This window comes from Gymnogyps californianus, chromosome 26 (assembly GCF_018139145.2).
Source record: "Gymnogyps californianus isolate 813 chromosome 26, ASM1813914v2, whole genome shotgun sequence".
Lineage (NCBI taxonomy): Eukaryota > Metazoa > Chordata > Aves > Accipitriformes > Cathartidae > Gymnogyps > Gymnogyps californianus.
Window position 1 is genome coordinate 1,277,208 of NC_059496.1, and position 13,458 is coordinate 1,290,665.

The window sequence follows — 13,458 nt, forward strand, 5'->3', positions numbered from 1 at the left end:
AGGAGCAACAGGCCTCACGCCCGGTGGTGAACTTGTGAGCTGGTAAGCTCCTGGCTCACGTACAAGGGAGTGAAGGTGCCTGTATTGGGTTTGTGTGGCAAGGTTTTGGTAGCGGGGGGGGCTACAGGGGTGGCTTCTGTGAGAAGCTGCTAGAAGCTTCCCCTACGTCCGATAAAGGTAATGCCAGTGGGTTCCACGACGGACCCACCGCTGGCCAAGGCCGAGCCAATCAGTAACAGTTGTAGCGCCTCTGGGATAACATATTTAAGAAAGGGAAAAGAAGTTACAGGGGAGTAGCAGTTGCAGCAAGAGAGAGGAGTGAGAAGATGTGAGAGGAACAGCTCTGCAGACACCAAGGTCAGTGAAGAAGGAGGGGGAGGAGGTGCTCCAGGCGCCGGAGCAGAGATTCCCCTGCAGCCCGTGGTAAAGACCATGGTGAGGCAGGCTGTTCCCCTGCAGCCCATGGAGGTCCACGGTGGAGCAGATATCCACCTGCAGCCCGTGGAGGACCCCATGCCGGAGCAGGGGGATGCCTGAAGGAGGCTGGGACCCCATGGGAAGCCCGCGCTGGAGCAGGCTCCTGGCAGGACCTGTGGCCCCGTGGCCCCGTGGAGAGAGGAGCCCACGCTGAAGCAGGTTTGCTGGCAGGACTTGTGACCCCGCGGGGGACCCACGCTGGAGCAGTCTGTTCCTGAAGGACTGCACCCTGTGGATGGGACCCACGCTGGAGCAGTTTGTGAAGAACTGTAGCCCGTGGGAAGGACTCATGTTGGAGAAGTTCGTGGAGGACTGTCTCCCGTGGGAGGGACCCCACGCTGGAGCAGGGGAAGAGTGTGAGGAGTCGTCCCCCTGAGGAGGAAGGAGCGGCAGAAACAACGTGTGATGAACTGACCCAACCCCCCATTCCCCGTCCCCCTGCGCCGCTCGGGGGGGAGGAGGTAGAGAAAATCAGGAGTAAAGTTAAGGCTGGGAAGAAGGGAGGGGTGGGGGGAAGGTGTTTTAAGATTTGGTTTTATTTCTCATTATCCTGCTCCGATTTGACTAGCATTAAATTAAACTAATTTTTCCCCAAGTCGAGTCTGTTTTGCCCGTGACGGTAATTGCTGAGTGATCTCCCTGTCCTTATCTCAACCCATGAGCCTTTCGTTTTATTTTCTCCCCCTGTCCAGTTGAGGAGGGGAGTGATAGAGTGGCTTTGGTGGGCACCTGGCATCCGGCCAGGGTCAACCCACCACAACGATGTTGCCTGTCACTCCCTCACTGGGCTGCTGGTTACTCTCTCCCTCCCCCATCATTCTTCGTTTAAAGCCCCCATTATGAGGGCAGCCATCCTGGCCCATTTTCTCCCACTATTTCATGGTCACTACAGCCAAGGCTCACACTCGTTTTCACATCCCTGATCAGCACTCCCTCTTTTGCAAAGATCAGATTGAGGTGAGCATCACCTTTGGTTGCCTACCTGGCATCGGTGCAAAGAGGTTTTACCAAGAGACCCCAGACACCTGCTGGACAGTAGGCATCCTGCTCTGCTTCCCTTCCAGTGAGTGTCAGGGTCTCTCAAGGCCCTAATGAGACCTGACGTCATTGATCTGGAGACTTCCTTGAGTTGCTTACATGAGGCTTTGTCCAATTCCTTACCCTGATTGCAGTTGCTTTGTCTCCCACCGTGATATCACACCAGCAGGTCTCTTCTCTGACCTCACCCACAAGGGCTCACCCAACCTATTCCACATCCCATAGAGAAGCTCCATACATACGAGAAGCTCCTGCACACAGAGGACATTTGCCTCCTGATCATTCCAGCCCGTCTCTCCTCAGAAGCCTGTATGCACCACTGCAGCACCACTAGCAGTGTGAGCTGTCCCACCACTCCTCCCCATCGATTCCACTGATGGCAAAACTCTGTGATGGCACGTGGGACTCCAGCTCCTCCTGCCTGTACCCCAGGCTGAGGGCATTGGTGCGCCTTTGGGCTGCATCACCTCAGCTAGGGAACTGGGAACACGCTCAGGCTTGTCACAGGCCAACACAGTACCGAGTGCCCAAGACCGAGGAGGTGCAAATGCTCTGCTTGAGACCAGAGCCACGCTGGGGTGGATGGCAGATGGCAAAGTAAAGGCACAGAAAGAGGAAACGCTGCTCTCCCCAAGGCCAGAGAGAAACTGGCCGGGGATGTGCACCCTGGCAGGAGAGGGCTTTGCCGTCTGTGGGGTCTCTGCAGCCCCTGAGGGCCTGTGGTGGATGTCAAGCTGATCTCAAGGAAGGACAGTTGCTGCTGAAAATGTCCTTGAGCGTGGACATCCTGTGACCCAGGAACACTGTGACAATCCTTGGACTGTTCCTTGAGGGTATCATCAAGAGGGTGAGTAAAGGACTGTTGAAAGAAGAACCAGCAGAGTTTAGGAGTAGGCAAACGAGTGGAGATCCCGACGTGATGTCCTTCCTGTTCATGAACTGCCCTGCATCTACTGGATGGAGGTGGGTCAGACCTTGCCTCACTCCAGTGGCGAGAGAGTGGCTGGCCAAAAGAAACTGGATCTGTCTGAGATGCCATCTGGGGTGTCAGTCACCCACCCTCTCTGGACAGGGATGCCTTTCCTGTAGCTCCTGTGCTGTCCTGACCAGCCACACGCAGTTGTGCTGTACAGCCCTGGCATCTTCTGTAGCACTACAGGCCTGTGTTTGGCCAGTGAGTAGCTGCCCTGGATTTAGTTAGGCAATGTTGGGATGTCCGTGAGACAACTGCAGTTACAGTCGATGGCAATCGAGTATATACAGCTGATGGAGAAATAACATTTTAAAAAAAGGACTGAGCTATCCCTAGGGCACATGAATCCATTTGACCAGCTGCCTCCCTCAACAGGCTGTCCTGAACATCATGAGTAGGGAAAAGTGCAGTTTTCCTCAAGGTGGGCATCTGCTGTTGGCCAAAGGAATTCCCCACCAGCCTTCAAGGTGATGCCCCCAGATGCTGTTCTTTCTCTATGAACTGCTCCGTTGTTCGAGTTTGCACTTGCCTGCACTTATCTTGGACCACCTCTGAGACTTCCACTGTCACCAGGTGCATGCATCTGAGAAGCTCACTCCTGGCCTCCATCTCCATTAATTTGCATGGGAGCTGAGACAAGGAGCTCACATGCAGATGCCTATTTTCTAAAATCACAGAAAGGCATACCTGAACTGAGGCAAGAGGAATCCCAGCTCCTGAGGGTTTGTGGCAGGCATGGGAGAGAGCTGAGTCTCCTTCCAGCCCCACGACTACAGACCCAGGATGAGATGCCTCGCTTGACTTAGTGGAATCCTTTCTCTCACCAGGGGTAAAGGAGATTCCTCCCTGCCACTGTCTGCGTATGCTGCTAATGCTGGGACACAGAAAGGTGACTCTCATGCCCAACTCTTTTCTGAATAGGAGAAATGCCACTGCTGGAAGGAAGTGTCTCTCCCCAGCTGAGGGAGGGAACATCAGGGATTGCTTCAGCCTGTTTCACAGCAGGTTCCCCTGGAGCTCCAGGGACACCTTGAGGGAGCCCAGAGGGGGCAGAGAAAGTGTTGCCTTGGGCTGGTCCTCTGCTGCTGAGCTGGGCTGGGCTCCTGGGACAGAGGGAGCTCACGGCAAGTGGGCAGCACTGCAGAGAGACAGCTCTGCCCCAGAGTAGGTCCTCTGCAAAGCGCAGCAGGGCTGAGGGCACTGCCTGCAGGCACCGAGGGGAGAGGAGCAAGGCAGAGAGAGGTTAGAGGCAATCTGTGGTGGGAGGATGCTGAGAGCTCACTGGGAGAGAAATCTTCACAGTCCTTAACACGGTATGTTTCTGGCTGCAGGGCAAACCAGCTGCGGTTCCTGGAGGGATCTCTTAAAGCTGGCACATCGCACAGCCTGTGGATCTTTCAGGAGGATTCTGACAGCGTCTCTAGTGGAGAAGAGGAGGATGTGCTGCAGGGCAGGGCTTCCCTGCTGCACCGTCAGAGGACAGGGTATGACCGCTGCCTTCTCTCAGGGACAGCTGCAGGACTGTGAAGCCAGGTGTGCAGCCATGGGTACCCAGGGCTGTTCTTCAGAGCAGGGTCCCTTCGCCCCAGGGGGCTGTGTGCTGGGGCAGGACTCTGCTGCCTGCCAGGGTCTGCACTCAGCCTGCCCAGGAGATCCGCACAGCACTGCAGGGAGAAGCTGTGGGTAGAAGGAGCAACCCCCGGCAGGGCAGGGCAAGGTCCTTGTGCTGTCGAGAGGGTGCTGCATGGGTCAGGGCTGCTCACAGCTCCAGATCATCCTCAGGACTTTTCAAGACGGACATCAAGGCAGGGGTTACCTCAAAAGAAAAGTGTCTGCCCTTTGAGTTTTCTCCTCTTGGCTGGCTGAGTGGGCAGCAGGACATTTCTGGGGGGACTTTTTGACTGGAAGGTAAAAGAAGGCGTTACTGTAAAGATAAGGAGCTTTCCTGAATCTGTGTTTTCCCTTTCCAGCTCTGGAGGCTACAGATAACACCAGCATCACCTTTCAAGTTTCGTCAGGGTTTTTCAGCTACTCTTTAGTCCCTGCACTCAGGGACAGGCTGCAGGGAAGAGATGGGAGCACAGGGGCTGGAGTGAGGTCCGTGAGCACTGACAGGCAGGTGACATGGAGCCCAGGAAACAGCTCCTGGCAGGACACCTCCAGGCAGCAGAGACACGAGCAGGGAGAGAGGGAACTGCTAAGGGAAACCCTGTTGCCGGGAAGGTCTGGGCACCTCCTGGCCACCCCTGCAGTGCAGATGCCTTCCTTGAGCAACCCCCCTCATCTCTCGTCCGTCACTCAGCACAGCTCTCGGCCCTCCTTGCTGTGGGGTCTAGGGCGGGAGTCTCCTCCTTGTCCACCTGACCAGCAGAAGAGGTGACAGGCATCTCTGCTGCCACATGCCCATTTCCCACTGACCATCAATGAGGCTGAGGGATACTGTCCTGCGTTATCACCATCTGGGAGGTATTGTGCAGAGTTGCATAAAGGGAAAATCTTTCCGAGCGCCAGTCTGTCTCTCTCCTTGCCTCTCTTGGCTGCTCTTGGCATTGCTGTCAGGCTCTCTGGAAATGGGAGTTTCAGCTGCAGAGTCACTGATCTTGTGGGTGTGTCCATGGGAAGAAGGGTCCCAGCTTTCCTCTGACCTGGGGGGCTGTGGGCAGTGCAGTCAGTGGAGCTAGGGAATGAGCTGACTCTCCCTTCATCAGATGCCATGCTTAGGACATTTGGCTGTCTCCTTGGGGTGTCCTTCCAAGCTGTGAGCTGCCCTCTAGAATGCAAATCTTTCTCATAGCATCTGTGGGTTATCTGAAAGCCTCACGGAGAAGCGCAGGGATGCTACAATGGAGGAAATGCTGTTGTGTTGCTGAAACGAGCATAAATGTGTGTCCTGGGCTAGAAGTGGGGTGTTGCGATCTTGAGAAAGGGTAAGACATCTGGTTGTCTGCAGTGGATCTTTCTGCTCTCAGCAGTGTCTGATTTTTTTCAGGGTAACATGGGAGTGAGATCCTACTCCATCTCATGAAGGAGTAAGCACAGGGCAGCTGGGAACAAAATGTAGAGACAGACCAGCTCCTCTCACTCTGCACGAAGCCACAGGCAATCCTCTTGCCTCGCAGGGCTCACTCCATTCTCCTGAGTGTGGCAGAAATGCTGAGGGTTTCTGACTTCCAAGAACAGTCCACAGGTGAGATGGAGCAATGCTTAAAAATAACCTCTCAAACTGCCTGCTGTCATACCCATTCCTTAGCACTGGGAGTGCAGATACTGACAAGCTCTTTTGTGTTAGGAGCAGTTTAACCTGGAAAAATTCAAACACCAGGACTGGCCCCTGCCCCCACTGTTCCCATGAACCCACTGCTGCACAGCAGGGCTGACTCCTCGGCAGCCACTGGGCAAAGGCCCTCCTCCCATGGCACACTCAGCCAGCACTAACCAGAGCTCGAGCCACAGAGCTGAAGGTCTCCTAGAAAACAAAAAGGGTGGGTGTGTAGCTGAGGGGTGGGGGTGGGTCCATGAAGGGGAGTCCAAGAGAAATGGCTTTGCTTTTGCTCAGAGAAGTCTACCCTAACTTGTCACTGTCTTTTCCTCCTTCGACAGTGCCCACGCTCAGAGAAAGCTAATGTCCAGTGGCAGCTCCATCACCGAGTTCCTCCTCCTGGCATTCGCAGACACACGGGAGCTGCAGCTCTTGCACTTCTGGCTCTTCCTGGGCATCTACCTGGCTGCCCTCCTGGGCAATGGCCTCATCATCACCGCCGTAGCCTGTGACCACCGCCTCTACACCCCCATGTACTTCTTCCTTCTCACCTCTCCCTCCTTGACCTGGGCTCTATCTCCACCACTGTCCCCAAAGCCAGGGCCAATTCCCTCTGGGACACCAGGGCCATCTCCTACTTGGGATGTGCTGCACAGGTCTTTTTCTTTCTCTTCTTGATGGCAGGGGAGTATTGTCTTCTCACTGTCATGGCCTATGACCGCTACGTTGCCATCTGCAAACCCCTGCACTATGGGACCCTCCTGGGCAGCAGGGCTTGTGTCCACATGGCAGCAGCTGCCTGGGGCAGTGGGTTTCTCTACGCTGTGCTGCACACTGTCAAATACATTTTCACTACCACTCTGCAAGGCAATGCCCTTAACCAGTTCTTCTGTGAAATCCCCAGATCCTCAAGCTCTCCTGCTCACACTCCTACTTCAGGAAAGCTGGGCTTCTTCTCTTTGGTTTTTCTTTATCTTCAGGGTGCCTTGTTTTTCATTGTGCTGTCCTCTGTGCAGATCTTCAGGGCTGTGCTGAGGATCCCATCTAAGCAGGGACAGCACAAAGCCTTTTCCATGTGCCTTCCTCACATGGCTGTGGTCTCCCTGGTTTTGATCACTGCCATGTTTGCCTACCTGAAGCCCCCTCCATCTTTTCACCAGCTCTGGACCTGGTGCTGGCAGTGCTGTACTCGGTGGTACCTCCAGCAGTGAACCCCCTCATCTACAGCATGAGGAACAAGGAGCTCAAAGACACCCTGAAGAAACTGATTCAATTATTCTTCTGTCAGCAGCAGTAAGCTGCACGTGTCTCTTCACAAGTGATTTCCAATGTACCTCAAGAACCTCCTGTGCTTTGGGCATTTTATCTGTGATAACCAAGTTTATCCAGGAATGTCTGCATCCACACCACTTCTCCAGGGGCATGAACCCAGCCTGTCTGACCCAGAGGCCTTTGTACGTGTGTCTGGCACTACGGTACAGCTGGCCTCCGTCTCACATCTCTGCAATAAAAGGGTATTTCCTCAGGGCCGGTGTCTGGAGGTTGGGCTCTTCTTCCAAAGCTGAAGTGAAGGACAGGCTGCAGAAACTTCCACTTACAAAGCTGTACTGCTGTGCTCAAGTTCTCCGTGGGCTGAGGGGTGGAGGACATGGGGCCATGTGTTGGGGAACAGGCCTGGGCTGAGCCTTCACATGTACATGCCCAGTGCCCCGGGACGTGATCCCTGAATGATCAGCAGGGATCTGCCTGGGATTGTCTCCTTGTAGGTTTTGGGCACCACCACCCACTTGCCCTGCAGAGCAGCACAGCCAGCTCAGGGCCCTGCAGGGAGCACAGGGAGGGGAAGTAATGGCTGGCTAGGCCAGCATGGACACACTGCCCTGGGGAAAGGCTCTCTGGGGATGGGGAATTCCCTGGAGAAGAAGAAAGAAGCAACTCTGTGCTTACGGGGGAAGAAATTACAAAGAGAAACTTCTTTCTGCATGCAGCAGCTTGGGCAGGCTGTTCTGTCGCAGGGGCAGCAGGAGGAGCCTGAGGAGCCCCTGGGCCAGGAGTCTTGTGCTGCAGAGACATTTCCTCCTTGCCTTGCTTTTTCATTCACATACTTCCCAAGTATCTGGTTGCTGCTTTGAGCTTCAGGAAATTAGAAACTTGCCCCATCTTTCACAAGTCAGATTAACTCCTTAATCAGCTCCTTCATTGTGTTTATAGCTATCCCTTCCTATCTCTCTGTCGAAAACAGTTCTTGTACAGCTAGCGCTGTCAGCCATCTCCACCACAGGATGTCCTACACTGTCCCACGCTTGCTCCTCTTTCCCTGCAGGCTGTCGACACACTATCCTAACTTCCCCACCTTGCTCTCACCCTCGCATGTTCCTACCTGTACTGATGCCTTTGAAACACAAAGCCATTGGCTCATCACAGACACACCCCCCTTACTGCCCTGACCTGTTGCACCATGGCACTCCCCTTCAAGTGACATCTCATTTTTCTTCATGCCCAGCCTCAGACTCTCAAATTTTCCCTTTCTCATGCTCTTTCCTCTACACAGGAATCCATTTCACAACTCATGTGATTCAGCCCCTTAAGTCCATCTTGGCAGACGTCCTCTCAACCTTCTCCAGTTCCTCCCCACTCCTGCACAACATGGAGCCCCACACCAGGACACATTATTCCAGATGTGGCCACACCACTGATGAGTCAAGGGGAGAGGTAACTCCCCTGGTCTGAGTGGCCACACTCCTCCTAATTAAGGACTGTATGCAGCTGGCCTTATTCGTGGTCAATATGCTCTACTGGCTCCTATAGCATCCCTTGTAGCAACTATGGCCTTCTCCTCAGGATCACTCCTCAGCCGGTCACCTCCAAGCTTGCCCTGATACACGGAGCTATTCTGCCCTGATGCAGGACTGGCCACTTCTCCTTGTAAAACCTGGTGCGGTTTCTGTTGGCCAAATCCCAGAGTTTCTCAAGGTCCCCATGAACGGAAGCTTCATTGTGTCAGCTCTTAATGTGTGTCTGTAGGTGGGAAGTAGTGAATGAATTCCTTGTTTTGCTTTGCTTGCGTGCGGCTTTTCCTTTACCTGTTAAACTGTCTTTATCTCAGCCCACGAGTTTTCTCACTTTTACTCTTCCAATTCTCTCCCCATCCCAACGGGGGGGAGGGAGTGAGCGGCTGTGTGGTGCTTAGTTGCCGACTGGAGTTAAACCACAACAGGAGGAGTGGCTGACACCAGCTGGTTGCCACTGCTGCTCTGAAGGACCTGGGCAGGCTGGAGAACTGGGCAGAGAGGAACCTCATGAAGTTCAAGCAAGGGAAACACAAAGTCCTGCCCTGGGCAGGAAGAACCCCACGGACCAGTACAGGCTGGGGGCTGACTGGCTGGAAAGCAGGTTTGAGAGAAGGACCAGGGGGCCCTGGAGGGCAACAAGCTGCCCATGAGCCAGCAGTGTGGCTGTGTGGCAAAGCAGGCCTACAGCCCCCTGGGCTCCATTCAGGAGGTTTGCCAGCAGGTCGAGAGAGGTGATCCTTCCCCTCTAGTCAGCACTGGGGAAGCCCCATCTGGAGTGCTGTGTCCAGTGCTGGGCTGCCCACTACAAGAGAGACATGGCCTTACTGCAGCGAGTCCAGCAAAGGGCCACAAAGATTCTGAAGTCACACAAGCATCCTTCAGGAGGAGAGCCTGAGAGAGCTGGGACTTTTTAGCCTGCAGAAGGGAAGGCTCATCACACATCTTATCAATGTGTATCAATACCTGATGGGAGGGAATGAAGAAGAGGGAGCCACAATCTTCTCCCTGCTGCACAGTGACAGACAATGGGTAGAAACTGAAGCACAGGAACTTCCATCTCAATACAATAAAACACTTCTCTACTGGGAGGGTGGTTGATCACTGGAACAGGTTGCCCAGAGAGGTTGTGGAGTCTCCATCCATGGAAATATTCAAACCCAGCTGGATCCTGTACTGGGAAACCCGCTCTAGCTGATCCTGCTTGAGCAGTGGGGACTCGACTAGGCGATCTCCAGACATACCGCCAAGAAGGGTCAGAAGGGACCCATGGAGGTGTCTAGTGCTACTTATCTGCTCTGAGCAGGGAGAACATGTCAGCTAGAATGCATTGGTCAGTGCTTTCTCCAGTTGAGTTTTGAAAACCTCTGGGCCCCAGAGCCAGTACTAATCAACTATCAAGGTGATTTTTTTTCCTGTTAAACCTCATTTGAAATTTCCCTTCCTGCTTCTTGTCCTCATTGTCTCTTGTCCTCTCTTTCCCTTCCTGACTGTCAGATCCTCACCCCTACTCTGACCAAGGACAATCACAACCTACTCTCCAAATGTGGCCTCACGGATCCCCTGTGACTGCAGCCAGCATGTGGTGGCCAGCTCCAAGCAGAGATGCTCACTGGGGGTCCCTGCAGAGGCTCAGCGAAGGCCACGTCAGACGCCAAGCACCTAACACCGAGGAACTATGGCGGTGCCTGTGGGCTGACACCGGGACAGAGCTGGCAGAAGGGGTGAGCAGAGAAGTCCTCCAGCAGCTCCTCTGCATACCTGGTCAGGGAGTAATGCACTTGGTGGTGCTCCTGAGAGAAGATGCTGGCATGGGAGGGGAAGTACTAAGAGCTGTGGTGAGGGCTCTGGGGCTCAGAACTAGGTCTGGGGCTCCCAGCAGGCAGTGCCAGTGGCTGCAGCCCCAAGAGAGCTCTGACCATGGAGAGAGCAGCGAGTCCGTCCCAACTCTGGAGAGCTGCTCTGGCTGCAGAGGGGCAGCTGGGAGTGCTGGGGTCAATCTTGGCTGCCCTGCACCTCCCACCCCAGGGTGTCTTTTGAGTCCCCGGAGCAATCCCACTGACTGGGGTGACAGCCCTGCCTGGGAATGGAGGGGAATTTGGGGTTTCCATCAGTGTGGGACTTCTTGGAGCATCGTGGCTTTTGTTCAGATCCCTGTCCTTGTCCCTGGGCTGGCCCAGCCCTGCATCCCCACAGGTGGCCCCAGAGCTCTGCCCTGCAGGCACCACTCAGGACAGAGTGCATTCAGGCCTGGGGAAACATCCTCCTGGCACACTTCCCACAACAGACCTCAGTGCCCCGTTCCCCTGTGGCCGTCTGGCTTTGACTGCTCGCCCCAGCACCCGACCCCTTCCCTGCCTTGGCCATGGCCCATGTGAGGCTTTGCAGACAGCCCTGCTCTGGGGTCTGCCAGGCTCTGGGCATGTCTGAGACCATGCAGGTCTGGGTATTCCCCAAGTGCACACACTGAGCCCAGCAAGAGGACGGGGCTGGTCACATTTCAAAGATCAGCCCTCAGCTGGACCATGGTGAATGGCCAGGGCTGGAAATGGCTGCTAGGGGAACTAGGACTGGGGGTGACTTTGGGGTAAGGGACAGCGCATGGGGTGGAGGAGGCTGTGTCAAGGACATGTGCTGGGCACAGAGACTGAGGGACAGCAGCAAACTCACAGGGCTGCTGAGTCATGCTTCCTTCAGTGCAAGCCCTGACGCAGGGTCCCAGCCTCCCTTTCGATGCCACCCTTGAGGAGGGGCGATGGCACTAAGAGATGGGTAGTTGTGAGCACCGCCCTTCTTCATCCACTACCCAGGCCTGGTGGAGCACCAGCACAGCGAGGACTTCTGCCTCTGCACCATGAACATGCTTTAGGGCACCCACAGTCTGGGCATTGTCTTGGATTAGGTGAACGCTGGTATTTTTGTCTCTGAGGCAATTTCCAGCCTAGGTCATCTCTGTTCTGAGCTCTCCCTAACCCTCTGCTGATCTGGCTGTTCCTGGCCCCTTCCCCATCATCCCTGCAGGGTCCCAAGCTGGCGGTGCTGCTCTGCAGAGCCATTTGGCTGTGGTGCCTGGGGTCACAGGGTGACTCCACTGGCCTTGCTGGTCAGGGTGGGAAGCAGCTCCAGCTGGATGGGGAGCTGCTGCTAATCTCCCCAGTGCACTGGGGAGATCCCAGTTTATTACAGGGAGCCTGTGGGGGAGTCAGCTCCGCCCCAGTGTTAGACACACTCTTACACAGGCTCCAGGTGAGACAGAGCAGGTTCATGCCTCTGGACAAGTGAGACAAATCCAAACATTTCTGCGAACATGATCACCACAAGTAACAATAACATAAAGTAATGTAATGAGACTGGTAACAGTAACGATGATACATCAAAGCACCCATTTGGGATGGGATCCTGGGAGTCGTTTGTGGAGAGGGATGGGGAGTTTATCACTATTGCAAAACCTTTCATGTAAGCCCTTTCCTAACGCATCCTTGAGCTCCTGGTTCCTCATGCTGTAGGTGAGGGGGTTCACTGCTGGAGCACCACCGAGTACAGCACTGCCAGCACCAGATCCAGGGATGGCAGGAGATGGAGGGGGCTTCAGGTGCTGAGAAACAGGGAGACCACAGCCAGGTGAGGAGGCACATGGAAAAGGCTTTGTGCCATCCCTGCTCCGAGGGGATCCTCAGCACAGTAGTGCAGATTTTCACACGAGACCCAGGAGGGTCCCGTAGTGGGTTTTTGAGAAGGGTTGTGCCGTCTTGAAGCGCACGGAGTCGGGGAAAGTTCTTAGCTCAGGCACAAACACTGAAGCTCTGACACCACAGGGACCCGTTATCTGACCACGGCGCAAAAGAAGCATTTTTACCTCACCACGTGCCTTCCTTGTGCTTATTTGGTTCATTGCCCTGGACACGCCAGGAGCACAGGCACCACCGGTACTGCAGGTAAGACGTGAGCAATGCCCTGCCCACCCGCTGCCAGCTGCCTGAGGGGCCATTTGCCCCGGAAGTCACTCCCCTCTACTGGTCACGTGCCTTGTGGGGATTGCCTGGAAGGAGCGGCCACCCCTTCTGCTTTACCGGAAGTACCTCTGACCCAGAAGGCCCTTCCCCTCCATACCCAGGGGCTGCCATTTTGTTTGGCTGCCATTTGGGGGGCTGCCATTTATGAACAGGGGCTGCCATTTTATGGGAGTGGGCTGCCATGTTCTTAAACATCATACTGCTCTGTGCTTGGCTGACAGCCATTGCTTGCCAGCATCAAACCCATGTGTTCTCAGGAAGTCCTGTGACTGGCAAAAGGACCTCCCCTCCCCGTGCACCCAGAAGCACATCAGCAAAGGAAGCCCCCTGTCATTACGTACAGGGAGGCCCCTTCGACGCCTCATTCCCCACATGTTTTCATGCTGCATTGTGGTTGGGTGGCAGCCATTTTTTGACACCATCATACCCCATGTTCTCATGCAGCCCTGTGACTGGCTGCCTGCCTGCTTTGGACAAGGAAGTGCTCAGATATAAAAATATATACCTGTATTACAAGATATACATTTTTAGAAATATATGTGTGAGTGTACAAATATGTATAATATACTTTTATTTATTTATCAATATATACGGTATTTTAAATATATATACGCTCTATACACATATGTACATGTATACATTTATATATATTATTTTTATTTATATAAAAACATTTATAAAGCCAGAAAAATTAAATATATATAGCCATTATCACATAGGTATGAATGGAGAAAGCCTTCTTTAAGAGCTAATGAATGAAGAATTAGAGTTTAAATGTGAATAGAAAGAAAATTACAAGGGTGGGTCGAGGTCCCCCACTTTACCAGGCTGCAGAAGAAGCCCAGACATGTTGTGGGGGGAACTTCAAGGCAGTGGGAACATGCCTGAGGGCTGCGACCCCCTCCCAGG